This window comes from Taeniopygia guttata, chromosome 2 (assembly GCF_048771995.1).
Source record: "Taeniopygia guttata chromosome 2, bTaeGut7.mat, whole genome shotgun sequence".
In the NCBI taxonomy this organism is placed as follows: Eukaryota; Metazoa; Chordata; class Aves; order Passeriformes; family Estrildidae; genus Taeniopygia; species Taeniopygia guttata.
The window spans coordinates 118,656,679-118,683,256 of record NC_133026.1 but is presented as its reverse complement, the minus strand read 5'-3'; the positions used below and the strand labels follow the sequence as shown (position 1 = coordinate 118,683,256).

The following is a 26,578-nucleotide window of genomic DNA, read 5'->3' as shown; positions in this document are numbered from 1 at the left end:
GTAAGTAAAGTAAGTAATGACTGATACTGGACAGGAAGGAAGTGACTTGGCTCTTACAGAAAAAAAACCCCTGCCACCTAAATGTAGGAAAAGGCTCATAAATACTTCCAGAGACTAGCAATTTGACAGCTGAACTTGAAATCCTAAGAGTAAACTTCGAAAAAAAGTTCCTGTCTTCATTTTGGTGCAGGTTGGAAAGGAAGCTATTTGGATCTCTTTTACTCTTGCCCTTGTCTCTTTTCCCAAGCACATTCTGAGCACACTGCCCACCAAACTGCTGACCGCCTGTTCCTCATTAAGGCATGCGGTGCAGAGAAACACGCCAGTAAGAAAACCAGTGAAGCAACATAATCAGCAGCTGAGAACCCCTTCCCACTAAGTAGTAGGAGGAAACGAAGGAGAAAAACCTCATCCTTTCTCTTTGCAGCTCTACTGGTGTGAACTAATTTAATAGGGATGAGCAGCCACAAAGGCAAACAAGTTAAGTGACATGTGGTAGGTTACAGATATACTAAAAACGAAGCCAAGAATCTTCATTTTCACAGCTTCTAAAGGGAAAACTCTGAGATCACAGACTTTCTACTGTATTGACAGTATGTAAAAAAACTCCCTCTAGATCTTAATCAACAGTGTATATAGAGAAACATGGGAAAGGCTTATGTGTGAGAGTGTGATGGGAAAGAATGGAAATGGAAAAGGGTCTTGTTTACCAGGTCAGATCAGAAATATGATGTAGGCAAGAAAGTCACAAAATGGAGAGGAAAAGAAGGGGGAAATTTGTGTATTTTTCTAATATCTCATTTTTTCAGCTATAACTATTGTAGTTAGAAATCATTTATACCCCCACCCCACCTTATCTTTCAGCTAATAATCCCCTTCTACATAATACACTTTTCCTAACTGAGAAACTTGGCAATATGAGAGGAAAAAGAGTCAGTTTGGTTGGCAAAAGTGGACTATGCTACTCAGAGAACTGCAGTCACTGATGGTAGAGATCACGCAGGGGGTATGCAGAAGTGCTTAGCTCCTTGTCAGGCTTGTCGGCAGATAATCTTTCTGTGGGAGCATGTCTGAACTTGTATAGGCACGCAATACAGAGATGCACTTCTCTGTATGGGTTAGAGGACGTTTCCTAAAGAATCTCCCTATTTTTGGTGGGTATTTCCTTGTGACCTTTTAGCAGGAGAGAAAGAAAAAGCCTCTAAACAAGGAGGACAATTGACAAGATTCTAGCTAGAGAAAAGCTTATTACAGATTCAGCCCAACTTGGCTGCATCCTGTGTAGACAAATAATAACAATGAAGTATCACAGCACAGAAAAAGGAACTCTACAAAAAGGCAGTAGCTCTGCTGTACATCTGCAAACAGCACTCTCAGCAATACCTTGTTGATGGGCCCTCACTGTGCACACAGTAAAATGGAGGGTGATGCACTGAACTGCAAGAAAATGTTACATGCTCTAATGCTCTATGTGTCTGTTCCTCAGCTTCCTAACCTCTCCTAGCAAACTGCTGACTGTTGAGATTTTTCTGAATTATTCTGTCAGACCCATCTGACTATCTACCCAGGTTTCTCTTGGAGACACTGCTGGTCAGCCCTGTACTCTTGACCTCATACATACTCACTTTCTTAAGTCCTGTAACATGCAAGCTTCTCCAGCTCTCATTTCAGGATCATGCTCATTTCAGATGGACTGAAATGGGTATTTCAAACTCTTTCACTTCCCAAAAATAAACTGGGACTCCTATGTATACATTTGGAGCTGGAACTGGGAGACATGTGTGGGTAGTAATGAAAATACATTTCTAAAGAATCTGACCCCCAGGGTTCAGTAGAATTCAATTTAACTGAAGTTGGATCCTGGATAATAATATCAGTGGATAATGTGCCAGAAAATTCTTTGCACTGAGTGTGTCATTAATAGGTTATTTACATAAGAGACATGATTTTTAAGCTTCAGGTCAAAAAGTTGACTTTACATTTTTCTTGGAACTTTCCAACTATTTTATCCAGGGCGCAAGTGATAACACTTTATTTAATAATAAATATTCTAAAGGCATTCCTAATACTGACATATATGTATTATATTTATGTACATTCACAGTTATAGGTGCATAGTATAAGACACTATGACCCTAAATCTGTAGAGAAAAGGTATGCTTATAAACTTGTAGAATTTCTCTAGAACAGCAGATAATGTAGTCAATGAAGAGTGAACCACTGAAGTTTCATATTAGATAAAAACATGTTCAAGTTTCAAAAAAAAAATAAAAATTAACCTTTGGATCAGCAAAAATGGCTTGGAATTCTTCCAATATAACATCCTTCTTAAGATTATTTGGGCTTCCTGCCTTTGGTAGACTGGGAACATGACCAAAATGATCACTTGTCATTTCATTGAGTAGGACTGAAAGGTATGGAAAATAATAATCCGATCCATTCTCTCCATCAAAATCAAGAGCACTCATCTATATCATATTATTCATAACTTCAACTTCTGTGGAAATCTGTGGTATTTTCTTGGCCTTAGTCTGGTTAACCTCTTTCAGAGCAACATAGGAAAATTATAGATAAACCTATATATAAACATAGTAAAATTTAGATAAAGCTGGGAGAGAAAATTAAGTTGGAAAGTAAGTTAATTACTAGATCACTGGTATAGGAAAGCCTGGATATTCTGATATGCTGCATGCAAGAAAATAATATCTGCTTTATATGGGACCATTATGCAGCCACGCATCTGGAGGGACAATAAAGCAGATTGAATAATCTTATGTTAATTCTAGTAATTATGAAACATTATATGAAGATCTGGAAATTTAGATATTTTGTAATTAAAATAAACTATGAGCTAACATGTCAGAAAGTTACTGGTTCCAAGAAAATTCCATACAAAGACTTGCATGTGAAATAAACTTGATGTATACCAGCTGTCTTTCACTGCTAGCAACGTCTTAATTTTAAGTCCAAATTTACCTCTGCCACACATATACCTGCTATTAAATCACATGCATTTGTAAATTGTTTAACCAGAAATATTTTATGTAAATGAGGTGACAGAAAATAATATAGCTGAGGGGAAAAAATGAATCTCAGAGCATTTCAAACTTCCTGCTCTGTGTTCCATCATGTGGCTTTATATTTTTATTTGCTATGCTGAGATGTATGATTTGATACTGAGTCTATTGCCATAATTCCCACATCACGAGGTCGCCACACAACTTGTTAAGAGTTCCACCTAAAAGTCAGCCAGACCTTGAAAGCAGAGTACTACCACAGATATTTTGGAATTGCTTTGGCAGAGTTGCATAAGACAGCTTGCAAAATGCTTTTTCTTTACCATGACCAGCTGCATACAGTGATATTAGGTTCAAGTTTTCATAATTGTCATGTTCGCATAAACAAGGGAAAATTCCAAACCATTATTTTTGCTTAATGTGTATCTTTTCCTACAGGAAAACTGCACTTTTATCTTGACATAACTGAAGCCTATTAAATATTCCTTTTCATAAATGCAAGACAGGCATACAGTTTTTCACAGGATATTATTCAATAACCACAGAACATAGAATTCCTGGATGTCTTAAAAAATAAAGTTAATAGTAGCAAATGTCGGATTGAAAAGCTATCTGTGTAATCATTCACTGGGTTACTAAAATGTGAAGGGTCCTTGGGTTAGTCTTGAGCCTTTAAAGTTTGGCAGAATAGAACCTCCAGATTTACTACAGCTTAATTATTGACCTGACATAATACTTAAACTATGTAGCACAAGCTGATGGCTTATTTGGTTTAATTAATTACTGAATACACATATTTTTTACCTTTGAAAATTTCCTGAAGTTAATGTGCCTTGGTTAATTTTCATAGCATTGGATAGAAGTCCGTATGTCTTGCTCAGTGAATTTATTATGGGCAAAACCTGCAAAAAGGGGAGAACACATTAATACTTATAACTACTAGGAACCACACAGTTGTAACACAAGCTCTGTTCATACTGGGTTTAGAATTTGTTTGTAAAATTTAACTTATGAATTCCTATTTACTTAGCTGGATCACTCTGTAGAATCAAGTTTATCCACATATAATTACCTTGCTTGCAAGTTAGCATGTTGCTATAGTTAAAGTAATTGAAACTTAGAGCCTTAATACACCCAGATTCTAATGAACAGTTCAAATATCTAGATGTCCAGCACTCAGTTCTATAACTTGACAGGATATTTTCTGAGAATATTTGTAATATTTTAATTGAAACTTCTGTTTTGGAGATACTTGTCTAAGCTTTCAATATTTTTTGTCTGTCCTTTACTAAAATGAGATAATACTGAAATCATATATAAATTAGCACAAACTATTCCATTTTGTCTTTAGGCATTGAGAGGTAGCTACCAGTATCTGCTTTATTAATCTGAATTCCTTGCTCTTCTTCTTCCTTTGATAAAAACCTACTGGTAAATATCAACTTTCTTGCTTATGAACCAAGGTACTATTAAGACTACAGATATCAAAGGCAAATTCAGTCAGAAGGTTTCCCTGACAGAAAAAAAGAGCTTTGCTTCATTTGTTTTCATGAACACAGGAAATATTTTGTTGATGTGAGCCATAGTTTCAGCCTCAACTCAGCACAAGCTTCTGACAGAAGAGACACCACCTTCCCCCACCATCCTGGCAGCAAGTCTCCCCTGCATGGGTCAGCACAAATGCTTCTGGGCTGAGGGGAGCCAGGTGAGAGAATTAATCTGTCCAAATACTAACCATAACCTGCCAAAGTCATTAGAGCAAACTAGCAAACAAGATTATTTTTCAGATGGTTCAGCCCTTTCACTTGGCTCCCTGTGTTGTCGCACCAGTTCCAGTACTCTCACGAAAAAGGAGGAGAACCAGGGGTCACCACACCAGAAATCAGCATGTGCAGCTTGAAGCCCTTGCCTTGAACACATGGGCACTGAAGCCACCAGACAGTCTTTCCTGCCTAAAAATCAGCCTGTCAGTTAAAAGGGCACCTCTGTAGACTTTCTCATCCTCTGTTGTGAAGTCTCTTTGTCAGTTTGTATCTGCTCCCCTTCTCCAGGATCTCTCTCCATCTGGTGCACCACCATTCTGGGAAGAGCAGCCAGCCCCTGGCTGCCCAGTGCTTGAGCACTCTTGAACAGCCCAGAGGGCTGACTTTGGTTTTGGAACAGTCATTCTTTACTGTTTCTTACAGCTGTTTGTAAGGGCAGTGGCAGAGAAGTCTATATCTTTTGAGGCTGGTGAGTGCAGTTAGATTCTTCATTTGAGAACTTCTGAAAGGTCAAACTGAACCTTATTAGGAAAGCTCTGGTGACTTGCACAGACACCATCAATGCAAACAATGAACACAGATGGGGAGCATTATTTCAGTCACAGCTGGGTACCTGGGACCAAAAAAAAAAAAATCCCAGGATAACTGGGGCATTTATAGCTCCCAGGGAATGGAGTGGGAGGAAAAAAAGAAAGAATGAAAGAATGACCTCTCCCTTCAATAAACCCAAACTGGAGATAGTATAAATCAAAACTGAGGAACCTGAAATACATACAAGGCTAATATGCTGCTACAAAATGAAATGTAACCTTTTCTTTTCTAATGCAGAACACGTTAATACAGTGGCATAAACAGTAGACTCATTGTCTCAGTTAATTGGAAAGGATTGTGAATTTTAAATCATCAGTTTTTAGGCAGCCAGGATTGTGAAAGTCTGAATAAGTTTAAATCAAAGCTGCCAGTATTTGGGAACGTAACAAATTACCTCATAGTTATTAGTATGCCATAAATAAGTACCTGCAGTATTATGGTCCTCTAAATCTTACCTTTTTCTTATGCAAGAAAGAAATATTGTCATTATTTTTCCACTCCCACTTCAGTATTTTTTTTCTGTAATAAATAAACCAATAGAAATTATAGCAATTTCTAAGCCATAAACTTAATAATATTTTGGAAGGAAAAAAAAACCCCAAACAAATCACTATACCTATCACTTTACTTCTAGGAGTAAATCCCAGCACAGTAAGAAAAACATTGCATACATGAATGTTTTTTGAGCTGTCCCATAAACTTCACTGGGACCATGGTCTCAAATTTCAGCAAGGAGCAGTTACAGCAAAATACATTGGTACTGCAATTTTCTGCATTTATAAACAATTATTTTTCTTATTTAATTATTTTCTTGAGAAGATTATGCAGGCAGCATACAGTACCTACAGAAGGCAACAGCTCTCTGAAGCTGCTTCTGCAGGTGCAAAGCAGAAATCCAGCAAGACTTATTTAGATTCCAGCCAGTAAGTTCAGTTAAGCCTGCTTCCTAATAAATCAAAATACAAACAAATGTGCTGTTAGATTTTCAGTTTGGTAGTGGCTTTGAAAACCAGTAGGTATTCTGCAATTTCACCTTGAAAATTTAAGCTCATAATCTGTGCTGAACACTCTTAGTGTTTAAAATATACACAGGTATGAAAGAACTACAGAAGTGAAAATTAATATTATTATTGTTTTACATAATATGTGGCTTTGTATCTCTTTATTTGAAAGATTAGTTTGTCCAGCTTTTAATAATGCATTATTTTTGTTGTTTAGGTTTCAACTTTTTAGCAGGGTAGTAATTGCTAGGATAATCAGACTGAAGGGTTTCTTTGATATTATCACTAGCTACTATTGAACCTTTTTGCTCACCGTTGATGTCATATAAAGTTAAGGGCAACTAATGAAGACTTGTCTTTCTCTCCAGATACCCTCAGCACCCTTGGGCATGTATATTGCTTGGGCCAAGAGGTTAGGAATAAAAAAAGGCGCTCTCACAGTCAATGACCCTCAACACAACTTGTCTGTCCCAATGGCCCCACAAGCTCTCCTTTGACCACATCAGAGGAGCCAGCAATGCTCTGCCAACCTTCTGAGTGCCATAACTCTTTGGTGACCAGCACTAGGGATGGGTGAGTGCATCAGGGCCCTTCCCACAGGAGCTGGTTGAATGAACAGGAGTTCAACCAGAATGAACAACTTCTTTTTTCCCACAGCAAAATCTGTAATATAATGAAAGGCCAAGAAGTCAAAAAAGACATGTTTTTTCCACTTTCTGTGTTAGCTAGACCAAGCCTCACGGTGTGAGGAAATATCAGCCATCGGCTAAAGTACAAGGGAATGTGAAGGAAGGATAGACACGCAAATACTTCAATATGATTAAGCATATTATTCCTTCAGTTTTAAAACATTAATGATGTCTTACTCTGTTTTGTAACTGCTGCTTGTTGTAGCTACATGGGAGAGGTGGGCTGTGATGCATAAAGCCAGATGTTTAGCTTTAGTAATCTGAGTGCAAATCCCACAGAAAGGATGACTGCGTTGAAATACCAAAGGATGAATTTTGGCCCTTAAATTGCTATTAAAATGAGTATTTTTCCCTATTATTGTTGTTGTTATGGGAAACAAATTGGGCAAAGAATTTTTTGGAAGGAAAGGGCTTTCTAATGGCCAAGAATGTAATAGCAAAGAAAATAAAACAAATTATTAAGATTACTAAACTAATGAAGAAAACAATGGTTAGAACACCAAGTTAAACAGAAAGAAGATGTTTAAAAAACCATCTTTTACATCATTCATGTTCACAGTCAGTAAGCTGACTGCATGTGGACAAGAAAATCTCTTTTTTTTCATTTGTAAAAAGATCTTCCTCTATCACTGAGAGAGATAGATGATTTTCTAAATATACATATTTTTTTGCTCACTACACACAGAAGATGTTAATTTCAAGGACATGATAAGACAAAATCAAGAATCACCTAATTGCACCATCTGGGGTGAAACACTGACTTTAGGAATCTCTTTATTGATACATACAAAAGAGTAATATCAGATGATGAAACAGAGTAATGATGAAATAAGCCCTTGAATGACATACAGAAGAAAAGTCAAACAACACTGGAATCAACAAGAATCCTTCCATTTACCTAAGGAGGCGTGATCAAGTCCATACAGAGCAGAAAAGTACATATAGAGATGGCAACTACCATTGTCAAAGTTTCCAGATCCTTGTTTTCCACATTCATGAGCATATTAAATTACAATGTTTTCCTGTAGGTGTACAAAAGAGTTCGTTATGACTTAACTTTTGAGAGGGGGTTATATCATAATTTGATTCTATGGAAAAAGGATTAATTTTTTGCTTTAAATACTCTTGTGTTTAAAGAAATTGCATTAGAATTTTTATTTTTCTTTACTTATTTACTACCAAAATTCTTAGTATAAATTCTTAATACAGGCAGGAACTTTGTCACAACGCATTTCCAAACTGCAGTACAGATGGAAACTTAACAGCATCCCATGATGAGAAAGGCTTACAGCACACTGTAATACATAAAATCATTATTTATTGCTTCTGCTTTTGCGCAGCGGGAGTTTAGATACTGCCAGATGGCATATTGTTTGGGAATTTGGGGGAATGTAAATGCATATGTGACACTGAAAGAAATCCTCCCTGTATAACACAGATAACCAATAAAGCATAGAAGAGTTTATTGTGTGCAGGACTTTTCCCATACCTGGGACATATTGGTGATCAAAAGTTTTCCAAATCATTCCAGAAGTGATAATACATGGTGGTAACCATCTCCTGGGGCTGCATTCATCTTATTTAATTTGACAAGAGAAACACTGTCACAAAGCCACCAAGGAAGACCTGAGGGACTGCTGGGAGTGTTGTGTGTGATTCATTTCATCTCAGACAGACCTAAATTTACACACTCATGTTTCATGCCAGGAGGGGGGTCTTTCAGAAAACAGGAAAATACCAGACCTACCTCTTCCTACAGACTCAGCCCAAGACATGTTCCTTTCTTCCTTAGACCTATGATGTACAGTGACCTCATGCATTGGTTTCCCATTTCACTCAGAAACAACTTTATTTCAGTGGACAACTTGGTGATTTCTGTGTGCATTACCATATGTATAAATATTCTATATATAAGTTAGAAGAGCAACACGATTGCAGACGTAAATCACTGAAAACAGAATGCCCTGGAAAATATTTTGATGGCGGACTTCACAATTGCCAATAAATGGACAGCAGAACCCAAATCCAGGTACCCAATATTATTTTTTGATGGACTACCAACAAGAATGATTGCAAAACAGCCTGAGGAACCACAATTTATGCAAGCATTGAATTTTCTTCTGGCTTTGTCTTTCTCATTGACTTCAGTAGGCAGTAGGAGGTATTTCTGGATAAGGATATAATTTAGTATTTCTCAGAACTGCACTCCATTATTGACATATAAGGGATCTTCAGTGTACACAGAATTCTCACACTGCCTGGCACTGTTATTTGGCCATCTAGCATTGCTCATAATAGATTGAGAAGATAGAGTAGTTAAAAGGCACCAAATGTCAGCAACTTATGAACCTTAGTGACTTCAGCACTCATTCAGCAGTATTGCCATCACAATGGAAACATCTATTTAAAAAAAAAAGGATCAGCCTACAAAGGTCAATACATCTATTTTTGTATTCAGAACAGCACAGTTATAACTGATCTCATATGCTTTTAGATATTCATAACTCAGTAGGTTTATCTAAGACTAATTTGTAAGCATTTTTGATCACTTGCAGCTGAAGATGACTTGCTCCCAATATACCGGATATACAAGGAGCAATTCAGCATCAGTTATTAAACAACCCCTGACATCCATTTCTGGGTAAGAAGATACAGAAGAAAACTACTTGCTGTCACCTTTTTGAAGAGTAAATACTGCTTTTAGCAGTCATGAGCAACACACTCAAATTAGCTACATAAAATTAATACAAATTAGCTACAATAAAATTAAGCTACATAAATATTTTTTCTCCTAAAACAAATGACTTCAATAATTTAATTATTCATTATTTTAGTGGATACAACTAAAAATTACAGTAGCAGTTGAATGTTTGAAAAAGATGGTAGCCTGATGCAGGAATCTATTTTGCTACACTGTGAAAAAATGCTGATACAGGATTTAAGTCTGCTTCCCAGTGTATTGCTAACTAGCTGGTGACAAAACTAGGCACAATTCTTAACTGCAAAAGAACAAAGGGGAAAATTCAGCTTTATAACATAAATGTAGAAAGCAAAACCAAAAGTTTGAACATTAAGAGTACTAAAGTAAAAATACAATAAAGCAAACATAGTAGGCAATATAAATATAGTAAACACTCTACAATAATAGAAAAATACTAAGTTCAATATAACTTTATTACTTTATATAGAACTTGTGATTTTTCTTCCTTGATATAAGCAGAGGGGTTATGGCATTGGAAGAGCAACCGATGTTATCTACCTGAATTTGTGTAAAACATTTGACAATGTCTCCTTGTCTATGAACTGGAAATGTGTGGATTTGATAGACTGAAAACTTGTTGGATAAAGAATTGGCTGGGTGGTCACACTCAAAAGTTTGGGGTCAGTGGCTCAATGTCCAAGAGAAGAGCAGTGAAAAGTGCTCAGGGTTCTCTATTGAGACTGGTACAGTTTGCCTAACACACCAAGCTGTGTGGTGCAGTTGACACCCTGGAAGTGGGGATGTCACCCAGTGGGACCATGACAGGCTTGAGATGTGGGTCCATGCAAAACTCATGAAGTTCAATGAGGCCAAGTACGGAGGGCTGCATGTCCATTGAGTTAGTCCTGGGCACAAGCACAAGCTGGGCAGAGAATGAGTTGAGTGCAGCCCTGGGTAGAAGGAACTGGGGGTGCCGGCTGACAAGAAGCTCAACATGATCCAGCAATGTGTGCCTGAAACCCAGAAAGCCTGTGTCCTGGGCTGCATCAAAAGAAATGTGTCCAGCAGGTCAGGGGTAGTGATTCTTCCCCTCTACTTTCCCTCTACTCTCTCATGAGACCCCACCAGGAGTGTTCCATCAAGTCTTGGACCCCCAACACAAGAAGGATGTTGAAATGTTGGAATACACCCAGGGAAGGGCCACCAAGGTTAGAGGTCTGGAGCACCTCTCCTCTGAAGACAGGCTTCAGAGGAGAAGAGCTGGGGTTGTTCAGCCTGCAGGAGAGAAGGTTCTAAGAGGACCTTAGAGAAGCCGTTCAGTACCAAAAAGGTGCCTACAAAAAGCTGGCAAGGAACATTTTACAAGGCCATGTCGGGGCCGGACAAGGAGTAATGGCTTCAAATTGAAAGAGAGTAGGTTTACATAAGATATTAGAAAGAAATTCTGTAGTGTGAGGGTGGTGAAGCCCTGGAAGAGGCTGCCAGAGAAGCTGTGGATGCCCCATCCCTGGAAGTGTTTAATGCCAGGTTGGATGGGCCATGGGCAACCTGGTCTTGCGGAAGGTGCCTCTGCACGTGGCAGAGAGTTTGGAACTAGACAATCTATAAGGTCCCTTCTAACCCAAACCATTCTATGATTCTATGCATCTATGATTGGTTTTATTTGGCAAGTGTACTAATACCGAATATAAATAAAGACTTTGGGGATGGATATTCCTGTTACCATCATTCCTAGAGCATCAATAACTAAGGAAAGGGGCAAAAAATATGTGCCATCTTAGAAACACCAGAAAGGCAACAGAATCTCCTTGACATAGACTTCTATACAACCATTATAATTTTTCAGGATGTAAAGCATTCCCATGTTTCTAGTATGGAATGGTGAAGGGAGAAAAGTATTAATTTGCATTTGAAGGGATGTCCATCTTAGTTTGGTATTTGGAAGACATGGCAGCCACAAAATAGACTTAAAATATTAACTAATACTCAAAATACATGAAGGGGGAGGTGAAACAGGAATTTCTTAGATGTGACTTGAGGGTTAATGACCTCTCAATTATATGTGTACTTTCTTGGTTGATAAAATATGAACATATTCCTCTGCCTTACTGTTCTGGCAGATTATTCAGCAACAAAATACAGCTTTTTGTTTAGCAAGAAACACAACCTACTGACAAGGTTGTTTCAGACAGAAAAATATCTCAGGAGTCTTATAATAAAACAGATTTTCCTATATTTCAGTACTTATAACAACAAAGTCAGTGTGACTTGAAATTTGACCACTCCTTATCACCTTCTGAACATAAAGAACAATGTCGCTACAATCCATTGATCAAAAAGCAAAATGAGTTTAATTAAAAAATTTAAGGAGCAATTGAGGAAAGTGAAACATGAAGGTGAGGAAGGAGAGAAAGAAGCTTACTTGCTGGAAATTTGCCTCTCTTATTTGGAGAATGCAGAAGTTTACTAGAAAAAGATAGAAAAGAAAATAAGTGTAATAAATCTTTTGTGTTAGCTTGTTAATGTCTGTGCTTTTTAAAATTTTTATTAGCTTTTTTTTTGAGAAATGTGGAACCGTTCCATGGACACAACTGAGCTCTGCCTTCTGTTAAGGGTTGCAGCACCATTGAAGTTTGAAATAATTTAAGCGGTTCTTTTGGGCTTTCAATTCCCCCCACCTTCTTTTTTCTTTCAGTGGATTGAAATGTGACCAAATAGCAGCATGACTGTGAATGGAAAATATAATTCTCACATGACATTCTTCTAAGTGATTTGGGGAAAATGCACACATACAAACACATTTGGTGATGTCTGATTCAAGATGTGAAAAAAGAAAAAAAAGAAAAATCTATGAGGTTTTTTCTTTTTTTTCTGGAACTGGAAACACACTTGAAAACTCTCCTTTGTTTTGTTTTTGTCTCCTTTGATTTGTTTTGTTTAGGCCAATTATGACTTTTGCTTTATGTTGCCACAATAGACACTAAACATTTGCAATATATTTGATGAGATTAAAAGAATTATGGGATGAATTTGTATCTATTATACAATTAGCCTTAAGCAACACTGCTGTAGTAATGTGTGAATATATTTTTATAAGTCAAAAAGGTGACTTATCAGTTTAACCAGGTATTTTGCATTCTCAATACATTACATAATAAAGAGTGATAGCAAATTTTGCTCTTCAGGAAAAAAAACAAACCACCCCTGTTGAAATCTTATGTTGCTATATTAACAAAGGTGGATTAAAGATGAGGGCAAGAAACTCATGGATTGGCTGGGAAGTATAGCTTGCACTGCCTCTCTTGTGTCTGTGCAATTTGTTTATTTTTATGTCCTTATATGAACTTAAAAATGGAAAAATCCTGAAGCAAATTATGTCCAAAACAGTGAAAGCTACATTAAGTATTCTAATGCTAGAGATACAGGGATTTACTTCTGTTGTTTTGCCTCCCACACACGTGCCCACAGAAAAAAAATTCACTTTCCTTATTAAAACATGATGGTGGAACTAGTTCTTACTAAGACCATTTTTTCCACATCCTACTCACAAAATCTAAATTTGATTAGAGTCAAGCTTCAGCCACATTGTCTCCTCTTCCAAGGAGTAGGTTTTTTAGCATCTATGTATCTTTTGAGTTTCTCCAGCAATATAAAGGACTGTGAAAACTCTTAGTTATAAAAGCTATTTTAGATATTAAAAATTCATGTCTACTTTCTTTCATCCAGCTCTTCTATTGTATATTGTTATCTTTTCCTGAAGTCTACAGCCAGAAAATTGGTATCAGCATTTCTCCCCTTAATATCATGGCATACAGGATAACACAATATCAATTCACCAGTGAAACTCAAGGCCCTGATGTACAATTTTATATGCTATTAAATGAATAAATTAGTTCTTCCAATTCTTCCATTTTCTATAGTCCTATCTTTGGACAAATTTACTAGCCCTCTAAATCAGCAGAATAGGAGGTCTATCCTGATGGGAGAGCTCCCCAGTGCTTCTTGTTCATATCTTGGCATATAAACTACCACTTAAAAATACTTCAATGTGCATCAAGATACAGAGTAGCTGAGGAGATTCCATGGAGGACATTCATCTTTGTTTGCAACAGGACTTCTAATTTCCAGGAGATTACAGGAACAAGAGCCAGGAGGACAGATTCCAAAATCTCCCTGAGGCATCAGAGATCAAGGATCAGTGCAGAATATAGATCTGTGTTGAGGCTCCAAGCTACAAGTGAGAAATCTTAAGACAGTATTTCAGACCCATCATCTTGCTGAGCAAAGAGTAGACCTAACAGGCTGGTGAGAAGGAGGACACTTTTGCCTTGTCAGAATTTGTATGTCTAAATTATCCTGCTCAGGAATAGACAACTTATTCTCTTCAGGAATTTACAGGAGGAGCTCAACCCTTGTATGGTCAAGATCTTGTGGTGCAAAGAATACTGGTAAAAAAATTAGAACCAGCCTTCAGATGAGAGTGGTCACAGATGTCTTTTCTACAGGAGTACCTTTACCACACGCCTGTGGGGCTCCACTGTCACATTTGAGGAATGCTGAGCCAGTTTCAAAACATCAAAAGCGAGTTTGCACTGCTCCAAAAAGTCAATAAATGCCACTCTAGACAAGCTGTGAGTTTCAGAGATATTTACTGATTTGTGGTGATAACTGCTATTACATTATGGTTACCTATGACCAATTACAAAGGAATGGATTGTGGAAAGGCATGGAGGAAAACTGAATAAGACCATACTTGCTAGCAACTCAATTCAACAAAAAGGCCAAAAAGAGCAGGACAGTAGCCAGGTTTTAAGATGTAAGTGTTGCTCAAGTTTAGGTTATTTTGAGTCTTTTTAATGCTAAACTTTATAAATGAGTCTCATAAATAAGTATTCTCCCTTACCACAACCCTACACAGAACCATGGAATTTCCTTTCACTTTCCTCACACTGGGAAACTCTGACAAAGATTGCTCAGGTGTGGACTGAGCTTCAGAAAACCTGTATTCATGTGTAGATATTCAAGAATTGGATGACAGGTGCAGGTGGTCACATCACTTGCATAATGGATGAGTCAACAGTTGATCTTCTCTTACATGCCAAACAAAATTCTTAATAAAAAGTGGTTTAGATATTTTTTCTTATACCTGTAACAGGAGAAATTGAAATTGTGTTTCCTAGAATACTACCAGAGGTTAGTAGCGTTCCTAATTAAATGCCTGGCATTGAACGAATTGAATGTTCAGTGCTATTCACAAAGTAGCTAAGCTCAGAGAGCAGGAGGCTTTTGAAGGTGGCAGGTATGAGCAAACTCAGGTAGAAATCAGGCTAAAAGTAACACAGAATATTCTCTAAACTAGGGTGGCTTTGGACTTTGCATGTTTTAAGTTGATAAATTTCAATTCTATTGGTTAATTCTTTATCTGGCTACAAACAGAATTTTAAAATAACTTCATAAGGACAATACATGCATCAATAGGACATATGAATATTGGACTAAAATTAGATTGTTATAATTGTCAGTTCTAAAGTTATAGAGACATATAAGAAGCATCACTATGGAGAATCAACAATAAATTATGGGAAGAAGTTCCCATGAAGATGAGGAAATGCAGCATTGCTGTGAAGCAGCAAGATATTCAGGGGAAATAATACCACTAATGTCAATGTTAATAAGGGTTCCAGACTGTGGGATGCTGTTGTTTGAAATGTATTTATTTTAGGACTCAAAAAGTTAATTCAAAGTCTTCCTAAACTTCTGTTAAAGGCAATAAAAATCCATGCTGAAAATAAAACCTAAACTCAAAGTAAAAACCTTGCATAGTTTTAGTTTATATGTTTTAAGTAGTAGTCCTCAACACTGTTTAGTTGGACTGCACAGAAAATAACTGAATTTGAGATACTATTTGAAAAAGACCTTATGTGACAGACCTAGCCAAAAACAGGAAGAGCGTCTTCTCATTTGAATGTATTTTGAGAAATATTTCTCCTGCAGTTCACTGTGACTGGAATATCTATTTAAATGTGAGCTAAGAACAACTGCACATATCATAGGCAAACTATAAGCTCCAATTAATTGCTTTAGTAGACTGCTTTTTATAAATATCCAGTTTACTCAAAGGAACTGAGAAGTCAGGATGAAAATTGAGTATAAAATTTAATTTAAAGTAAGATATTGAAAGCAACAAGTTGAGGGCAGGTGTTTGAAGCAAGTAACAGTTATTAAGTTACAGAATGACACTGAATTGGAGGTAGCAATGGATCTCCTCAAGACAGGACTGACAGAAGGACCTAGGTGGGCTGGAACAATAGGCCATCAGGATCCTAATGGAAATCAGCAAGGACAGACATGAAGTCCCTCTGTTCGGAGCTCATTAAGTGGCATGTATGCTCAGTTTTTGGACGTACAGTACAAAACCAACTGTGATGAACTGCAGCAAGACCAGTGGAGGTCTATCAAGATATTTTAGGGATGGAGCATTTGCCCTGCAATGAGAACCTGGGGTTGTTCCTCCTGGAGATTAGCTGGACATGGTGAGGGTCTTCAGAGCAGCTGCCCAGAGCCTGTAGTTAGGTTATAAAGGGAGAGAGTCAGGCTCTGTCAGGAGTCAGCAGTGCATGGCAGGAATACGAGAGATAAGGGGCATAAGCTGAAACAAAAGAAAGTCAGACTGGATATAAATCAAAGCAAGCTTCTTCTCTGAAACAAAGTCAGATAGCAGAACAAGTTGCCCAAGACACTGTGCACTTAATATCTTCTGGGGATTTTCAAGATGCACCTGGATAAAGCCCTGAACAACAGGACCTATTCTCATAGTCTAGTTTTAGCACCACCTGAGACCTCCCAAGTCCTTTCCAGACTGAATCTTCCAGTGTGTGAGTATATGAAATATTTGATATATTTGTGAAGGTCCTGGTTGAGAGTGTCTTCACAGGAAAGGTTGACGTTCCTTATTCTTGACAGAGGGATAAAGAATTGACTTGACCATCTCCATTCAGAATACTTATGGATGAACACAGTGCTACTCATACAATTGAGCTTTGTGAGGGCAAAACTTACATTGAGAACTAAACCAAAATGAAATTTCAGTGTGAAGATTGGCTGGTTCTTTCCCTGCACTACACATGACCTACCACTATCACTGCACATTATTCTGTGTCTTGTAACAAAGCCCCATGGAACACAATTTGATGTGGTATAACAAATGGAAACATCCCAAACTTCAAAATTCAGCGATGGTTACTACTGAGACTGAGAGCAGAAGAGAGCTTCAGACTAAGCTCTTCTCTTCTGAAGAGTGTGGTACCTGAATAACATGACTGCCTTTCCATTAAAAGCAGCATGTTCTGAGGACATGGTTTCTGCTGTCTCTGAAACTTTTTTACGAGATGTCTGAAAAATACTTTTGGAGTGAGAACACCATGGACTGAGACCCCCTATCTAGCCAAAAGCATTCTGTCTCACTCTGTGTGTGGCACTAGTACAAATGATGCCCAGACAGAAATGAAAACATAGCCATATTTCTAGGTTTTTGCAGAAGCAATACACTCAATAAATTGCAAATGCAGCAATTCTGTTCATTTGTTCTTAATGACAATAAAGAAGATGCTTGGAAGACAACCATTAACCAAACAGATTTTTTTCCAAGATTTGGTAATCTCTAGCAAGAGAACTGACAAAATCATCACTAGCAAAATAGAGCTGGAGACATGAAAGAAGAATGCTTGACACTTCATCGTCAATGTCACAAGCTATTAATTTCCCTCTGAAAATACAGGGTAACAATTTTCATTCAGAGAAGATGAATGACCATAGCAGGGAAAGTAAACATGAACTGTGGAAAGTCTTTCTGGTTAAGCTGGAAAGGCTTCAGCCAAGATATTTCCCACTTAACCTTCATCAAGAAAAAGGTCAAAAAAGGGGTAAGCAGGGCACAGGATTGAAGAGAACAAAACTTCCTATGAAAAAGATGAAATTCACATTCTTTTGGTCTTCATTAAAACTATTCCACATCACTCCACACTTTCATTTAAAGCAGTTTCCTGACAGCATTGGAGACAAGATCTAAAGCATCTTTTGTCAAAAGATAAAAGTGTAAATAGAAAATAATTTGTGTACTGTACACAAAACAGGGAAAAGTATGAAGGATGCATAAGAAAGAGAAAAGAGAAGAATACCTTTAGCCTTAGCAAATTGTTTAAGCCGTGGTATGCAAGGTAATCATCCACCCTGTGTACTTCCATGTACATGTACTCTAAGCTGAACAGTTACCAAGGCATATGTGGCTTTACCAAAGTGAAAATTTTTTTTATATGAAGCTTCTAAGGAAGAAAATATTTTTTTCAAGCACTACAAAAGAGATGAAAATTAATGTCTATAGGTATGCAATTTCCAAGCTGCTTAGAAAACAAAATAGCTCTGCTTTGACACTCTCACCTTCTCGTGTCAATAACACAACTATGGTTTCTGGGCAATAGAATATAATATATGGTAAATGCCACACTCAGGATTTCTCCTGGAAGAACAGATAAGTATAACTTTGAGCAGAATGATATGTGAATGGATCAAGAGATATGTGCAACAAGCACTCAGAAATGCTCCTGAGAGAGAAAAATAATATATTTTCGTTCCTTTCTCCACTGACCAAATCTGGTCTGCCTTCCTTTGGGATATCCATCAGTCATGATTCAGACTCCTACTCCATCTATTTTAGAAGTTTCCTAGTCTCTCAGTCTAATATGTGATGTCTCTTGCCCTATAGTGTCAGCACGGCACTTTCTTGCCCACCTCAATTTTCATCCTTCATTGTTCACTATCATTTTTCCTATTAACTGTATATGTTAGCAACTCATGAAGTGGGGCAAAAAGCTTCTTCAAACAATGAGAGTGGCACACACAGAGATTTGAAGATAAGGACTGAGAGGTGGACTCCTCTTTTCATGCCAGATGTGACTCAGCAAGGTGTCTGGAAGAGACGGGTGAGGCATTCTAGGGAACCTGCTCTACCTCCCTGTGTTAGGCTCTCATCCAAAATAACTGCAACACTTTTTTTAGAGATGAATTGTTTGACAGTTGGGTATGACTTCAAAAACCCAGACTCATAAATACATGCATTACTAAGATCAATTCTGAACTGAAAAGGCCAGCATATTCTTCTACTGTAGGCAGGGAAATAACAACTCTGGCAGTCACTAGTGGCTGGAGACTAAAACAAACCAGTGAATAGTTCAAATAGCTACCAGATTCAACACTCTGGTACTCCACATGTCTGTGTCCCTCTTCCACTGTCATGGTAGCACCAGTGTCACAGTTCGGGCTTCAGTACTGAGCCGTGATACTGCAGCAAATGCAGAATGGTTGAATTACTGTTGTTATCTGAATGGTCTGTGACCGAAGGGCAAATATTCATGTGGGAAATGAAAATTTGCTCTGCACTGTATGTTGCTCTGGGGTTTCCAAGGTGTGTACATGAGTAATTTCCATCAGAGGAGTGAAGCAGACAGGTCACAGCAGCAGCATCACCCATCTGAACTTGAGCTGCTGATGTCCATATTGATGACTTCATTAAACTGTATACAGTATGTAGGAAACGGCTTTATTCAAAGCAGCCTTGAACCAGCACCCAACAGCAGTGTGATAGGCATATGAATATCATTGCAGAACTCCCTCAACACAGATTCAAACTCCTCAGCAAGTGATTCTCTCTAATAACCCTCTGAATTTCTTAACAACTAAGGATTCTTACACAGCGTATAAAAGGAGGAATACACAAAGTACACATGATATTCTCACACTGCAAATGCTCTGCAGCTACCAGAAAGAGCAGTAAATTCTCCATCCTTACATACAGGATAGACAGGGTCATCAAAACACACAATATCAAGATACAGTTTCACAATGTCACTTGTCCAAGACAGCACATATGTCAGATATACTTAGCCATGTCCTTGTTTTATCTGGATTTTGCAGACCACTTTGCATGTTGGCAACTATCATCCTCTCTAAAGGTTTCACGGATTTGATAGATGTCATCTTTGTGCTATAGATATCCGTGGTACTCAAGACCAAAACAAATAGCTGCAACACAGACCTATTTCTTGAGACATGGTTATGTTGTATCTCAAACATTTCACAAGTAGATGATGTGCAAAACTGTGCAAAATTTATGGAGAGGAGATGTTTACAGAGCAATTTATTGAAAGACAAAATGGGACGTGAGCTGCAAAGGATGGGGAAAATCTGAAAAAACGGTGTACTTCTTTCAATGCCTCTCTGTAGCTGCACATCTTCCTATGTTGAACTGTATTCTTTTGAGGACTCTGGTTGATTTCTGACTATTCATACCTCAAAGTCTCTTCTTTTTGTCCTTCCTCACTTCAGAGGATCTCTGCTTTAGAGGAATGCTCCATACCAAGCAGAAGGAAAACAAATTCAGTGGCTTTTTTCACTTAGGAGCTGATTTGCAGAGCAGTGGAGCTCAGGAAGCCTTCCTCTGTAAGCCTATATATTGGCAATGGACGGAAGTTTACAGTGGGATAAAAAAATACCAATGTCCTACTGTTATAGAAATAAAAGAAACTACTGGAATTCCTGACAGTTACTTGTGTTCACTTCAGAACATTTTTATTGGTCTAACTATGGTAGTTGTCTCCCTAAATCCTACCACCTCCTGGTGGCCAAGAAGATAGTGTTACAGTCTCAGTTCATAAATTTGCCCTAGATGTATAATAGATAACAAGTTAAATTCACATGTGCTTTACTAAACACACATTCAAGATTTCAGATGTTGTAGCTAAAATAAAATAGCAGGGAATGACATCAAAGGAACCTTTGCTCAATATTTCTACAAAGATTGGATTAATGCAGAATTCTTTATTGTCACAAAGTTACCAAAACCCTAATATTATTCTAAAATTTATTATTCTTAGCATTTTTGTAGTCCTCACAGAAAAATAAAGTGATAGTTAAAAGGCATCCTTTGCTGGTTATTTACAGGATGTTCAGTTTATTATTGCACTACTGTTCTCTAATTTGTGACTGGCATGCTCCTAGGCAGTCAAGTCACAGGGAAATAATCCTCAAAATATTTAGCATAGGTAGATCCAGAAACATGGGTCCTGAATATTTTACTTTTCTCTCTTTCTTCCATTTTTTTTTCAACATACTATTCCTCTAAGATCATCCATTATTCGTCATTGTGATTTTACTGCTTGTGGGCACCACCACCACCATCTCTGATTCCCCTAAGATTTACCTACAACACTGGCCTTTGAAACATTCCTTAAGTAACAACACTGAGTGATTTTTAAAACATTTTGCTGTAACCTGTATAATTTACATCCATATTTTTTGGTCAGCATAACCCAGCAATAAAACAGGTGACACTTCGGAGGAGTACAGAGTTCTATTTCTACAGTTAGCACCAAAACTACATTAATCTAAGTATCCTAGTCTCTTCAAGTGGATCATATCTCCAGGGTTCAAATGAAAGACCTGTTTCATACATTCTTCTGTGGAAAGTATAGGAAACACCTTAAAGACCTGTGTAGGACTTACATCCCAGCTGTTCAAATACAATGTTTATCCATGGCATTGCTCATCTATGGGCTGATCAAGAAACTCAAGATGATATCTAGTTCTTCCAGGTTAACCTCTTTATCAATCTTTGCAAAGCAAGCGAGCTTCATCCCTACATATGGAAAGAGGCAGGTGCCTTTGAAGATTTACAAAAGGAAATCCTGCTTTCCTAACTGCAGTGCCTGGAGGTCTTCAGGGGGACTCTCTTCATTGATCAGACAGAGAAGACACCTTTAGGTAGCTGCTGCATAAGTATTTAAGACCCAAGGGGCACCTTGGCTACACAGGCTGGATCCCACCCTCACAATCTCATTCACCTTTTTAAAGCAGCACATGAGCAGGCACTACTGTTTCTTTCCCCTTTTGTCTCCATACCACTTATTAGCTTCTCTCCAAAGCCTAGTTGTTGGATTAGAGTCAGAAGTGGTAATGGAGGACTTTCTATATTCTGAGTGACACTGCAGTGATTCTCTAAATAAAAAGGGATAAGCTTTCATTAAAAGTGCCCATTTAGCCTCATGCTCGTGGTGATGCTGGCACAGTCACACACATCTGTTACCACACTTCTACTGTAGACACACACAGTGCCCCACTGTGTGGGTTGAGAAGGTGTCACCAGGTAGCTGAATATCTTACATCTCACTGTTGGCCATGTTTCCTCTCCTCACCCCAAGCCACCAGGTCCAACCTTTGTGGACCCTCTGTCCACTTGCTGAGATGAATCAACGCAGTAGGCAGGCAGCCAACAGAGCGTCCCACTGCCCTGATGAGTTCATTCAGCACTCCAGGAGGTGAGCCAAGAGCCAAACCTGGCACAAGGAAGAACACTGCTGCAGGCAGAGGATGGGAAGATCAAGAATGGGTTTCCCCAGGGCAGCAAGCTATTCTGCTGTCTGAGAGGAGACAAGAAACCTCACCCTCTGTTGCAATAAAACCTCTTTAACAAAATGGCAGTTTATCAGACAACCGATCAGAAATTTCAGGGGGAGCTGATTACAGTAAACCTCAGGAAAAAAAGTTGGGTTGTTTTAATTGCCAGGCATGACATGCACAAACCCACCTTGTTCACACAGCCTGTGTGCATTTACATAGGCAGATTTTGGATTTCTGTTAGTTTCCTTCATGTTTCTGGAGCTGCATGCAAACCAGCTGTCTCAGTAACCAGGAGGATTAGGTTTAAAAATCAGAAACCAGAGATCTGAACTTCTCACGTTATAACTTGACTCTTACACTTGAAGCTTTACAAAAAAGGCTAAATGTCTTCAGACTACTGATAAAAGTCAGGAGAGTTGGCAGTTTTGCAGGCATTTACAGGCTTGGCAACATATTTTTTGTTTTTAAGTGAAAACAGACAAAACAGTGCACATGGTAGAATAACGAACATCTTGGCACATTGCAATTACAATACTGGAACAGACCACTATTCAGTTTTAATAGATGCTTTTGAGAAAAACAATCTCCTGTGTTCAGCTCCCTGTTATATTTATTCTCCAGAACTCTGGTGCCAAAAGCTTCCCCATCTTCTCTGTGGGCTTTCCAAACAGAGTTCACCTCCTGTGAAGCACCACAAAAATACAGCTGCTGTCAAGCAGCTCCTCTCCTTGCTAAGATGGGTTAGAGTCACATCACAGAGAAATGGCAGCATGCAGTGCCACAATTACATTCAAAGCAGCATAGGATTTTTTTTTTTTTGAATACAACATCACGGACTATCTAGTCTTTTGCTTCTATATAGAAACTTCATGAAGTGTTCTATGGATAGTCTAGTACTGATCTACAGCATGGAATTCTACAGCACAGTACCACATCTAGAAATCTTCCAGGATATATTCCAGCAATACTACCAAATTTGCAAATATAAATACTATAATGCAAGCTTATATTTAATTGTAAGTTAATTTTTGCTGCAAAAGAAATAATTATAAAGAAAGGAAATAATTATAAAATTTTGAGTGTAAAGGTCAACCTTTACAAAAAAATGTTTCAGTATAACCAAACCACTGATGGTGGTTATGACTGGGAAGGTTCAGAGCTCCAGGATTAATAGAGCACACACAGTAACAAAGGCTTACCAACCTTTTCAGCAGATTCTGAAAGTGGGTACTAAAGTTCTGGGAAAATCACTGACACTAAATCTGCATAAACCATAGGATGAAACAAGTATTATTTTCCTCAGAAAATAAAATTCATAAGACACATGAAGTTAAAATGGAATTACTCTCATGAGTTAACAGCTTTTGAATATGAACAAGCAATGCTAAACAAAGATCTCACAGGGGTCCTCAAAAGCAGTCTACTGACATAACTGAAATGTGCTAAAATAATTTAGCTAAAAAAGAGTCTCGTTTGGCTATTAATTTAATAATTACTGTGCTGCATTCTGAGGTGGCACTGCTTAGAGCCTTGAGCCTTTCTTTACAGCGTCCTCTCCAAGCACATGACAGCATTGAACTTGCCCCTCTTGGTAAGAATAACAATGGAGTTACTGCACTCTGATCATATGGAAATGATGAATTAGCGTTGGAGCAAGAAAAGTGAAAGACAAAAAAAAATTCTGAGGGGGGGCAGAAGAGAATATTATGCTGCTGATCCAGCTGGAAAGGCAGAGCAATGACTTAAGGCTTGTTAAAGGAAGAAGCAGGATGACTTGTCACCACTGCTAGGGCAAAGCACAGGGGACTGTACCCCCTCCCACTCCCTTCGACTGCTGCTTTCTACACATGTAACTGCTCAGGGACAAAGTCTACAGGTAACTGCAGTGCAAGGACAGCCACAACTCAATGGAATATTCACTATGTACATACAGCCCCTCCTACTTCACCTGTAGCCCACTTGATGCAGCTCTACCTGTGATGGAGGCATTAGGAAATTGTAGTATGAGGAAGACTACTGGGTCTTATGGTGTCACAAAGCTGTCTTGAGAGCTGTGCTATTCAGTGCCTTCTGATTTAATATCTTCAAAACCTCCAAAGATGGCAGTTAAAATTTAAACAGGCATTCTGAAAAGACACTCTTGATTCCATTATCAGTGTAGTGGATGGGATTACAATGGGGGTGGTAATGGTGGAAATGTTTTAGGAGAGATCTAGTATCAACAGCAGGAGTGGCCACTAATTGGATTCTTTCTATGTCACCGCAGAGTTGTCACGGGACCCTTGTTCTCTGTTGAACACTGCAGCTCTCAAGGCGCTCAGAAAGGAGCTTTCTCAATTGTTATCACATCAGTCTGCCTTCCCACTCAAACACAAATCCCCCAAAGCTCTTTCTAAAGCTAAGGAAATCATGGAACCCATGACTCCCATGACATCTGCAACAAGTGTCCTGCCTCATCAGTGTGAGAATGGGCCCTGACATTACACAAGGTTCAAACTCCTGATCCTGCATGAACATTTGGTCATATATCTATATATACATATATATATGTTATCAAGTGCAGGATGTAAGTTAAACAAAGCTAGATAAAAAATCTGAAAACTGTCAAAATAGTCTGCAGTAAAGTGTTTCTAGCCAGAACAGAATTTGCAAATATTTCAGAATATTTTTTTCTTTAGCTGTCTAACATCCACTCAGTGTGGGTCTTATAATGGCTTTCACATTTAGGACCACTGTCACCAGCATCACCACATTTTAAATAAACTGATTTTATCAGTTCCTGACTGGAATAAAAGCGGTTAAAATAATTTTCACACTTTTTCTACATGCATTTTTTTCCCTAACAATGTCTAATTTAACCTACTTTTTGAAGGTGCATTTACATGCCACTTGGAAATTCACCAAGGGTTTTTTTTCAATGTAAATTACACCAATCATAATTTTTTTCCCTCTGAAACAGAAACAAAAATCAATGAAAGGCCAAGGAGACATGCCAAGAAGCAAAAACTGAAGTTGTATATTGTGACGTAATGAGCTCACCCACCTCAAGTTTAAAGTGCTAAGAAGAGGAAGCCCCTGACAAGCAACAAAATGACACATAATTAAGACAATTCAGGGCAGAATACATTCTGGCTGTAAAACATTTTCTTGTGCTCTACCTAACTGCTCAGAGCACTGAGAGAAAAAAAAAAAAAAACAACAAAAAAACAGGGTGACACTTTGAAAACTCTGTGAAGACAATAAGTATCCCACCTAATTTTCGCTAGCTGGGGGAAAAAGAAACACACCAGCTTTTGTGCAGTGCAGGTTGCCTCACATCACAAACAGAGTTGATAGTACAGACATGCCTGGTATGTTCAGCATTCCATATCAAGCAAAGATGAATTAGCCGCAACAAAAATGTGTTACAGCTTTCATGCAGCAGTTTATGGATTTTTTTTGTACCTCTGGAATTTTTTACCTTGAGCATATCATGGAACTTTTACTGTCTCAGATCTTTTTATAAGATTATTTTTATCTCACTGTGAGGAACATCTTTGTGAGCTCTGAACACTTTTACAGCTGCTAGGATGCTAATGGGAACTTCATGTGAGTACTCAGCACAAGTGCTCTCAGGAAAAAAAAAAAAAGCCAATGTCAAAGGAAGGTATGTAGAAGTCACCATAAATATGTCTTTGAATGTTTACCATCTGGAACAGTAGATTACATTTTGACAAGAAGCTGGACTGCCCCGTGGGCATTGTCTTTTAAACAGCCCCATCATTATGAAGGAAGGAAAAACATGATTTGCTGTTCTTAGTTTCTCAACAAGATTTTCTGGCAGTGCTAGAGAAACTAGCTTGTTTTTTTTTTCCCTAGTAAAACAATAACAAGTTGGGCATGTGTAATTAGCTATACACTTTCCTTAAAAAATATGGTTTCTTGTAGATCATCTGATCTGTGATCCAGTGATACCCACAAAGATGGATAGGTTTCAGTTAGGCAGTGACAGCATCAGGCTCTGCAGCTTGCAGTGCTGCACCTCAGCTTTGCTGGAAGTCTGAACCTCTGTGTGCTGAAGCTGGCGTATTGTGCTTCTCACAGGACACACTGGGAGAAAGAGGAGAAATCCAATATACAAGACTTATATGTGGAGCTATAATGAGGTTTTCCTTTGGTTTTGTTTTTCATTTTAAGCTTGTAAAAGTTTCCATCACTTTTTACAATGAGAAAGTGTAGACTGAGAGAAAAAACCAAAATGGTCAAATTTATTCACATAAATCTTGGTCTGGTTGTGCAGTGATTTTGGGGATTTAGCTAATTCTCTGTTTCAAATTGCTGTGGATGACTTCTGAGGACACATTCGTACTTAAGAGTGTGCTTGAAA

At 38.1% G+C, this 26,578-nt stretch overlaps 1 protein-coding gene across 15 annotated transcripts in view; it reads right to left on the bottom strand.

The window, feature by feature from the left end:
* The window catches only part of SULF1 (sulfatase 1), a 183,066-nt gene that overhangs the window by 94,372 nt on the left and 62,116 nt on the right, over nucleotides 1–26,578 (bottom strand). For 14 of the 15 annotated variants that reach the window (XM_072924739.1, XM_072924749.1, XM_072924751.1 and 11 more), the window contains one exon: nucleotides 3,822–3,919. The gene's annotated coding sequence lies outside the window, so the exon portion shown is untranslated. Of the gene's footprint in view, nucleotides 1–3,821; nucleotides 3,920–5,826; nucleotides 5,883–26,578 lie in introns of those variants that run through there. The other variant, XM_072924740.1, reaches the window with a different exon arrangement.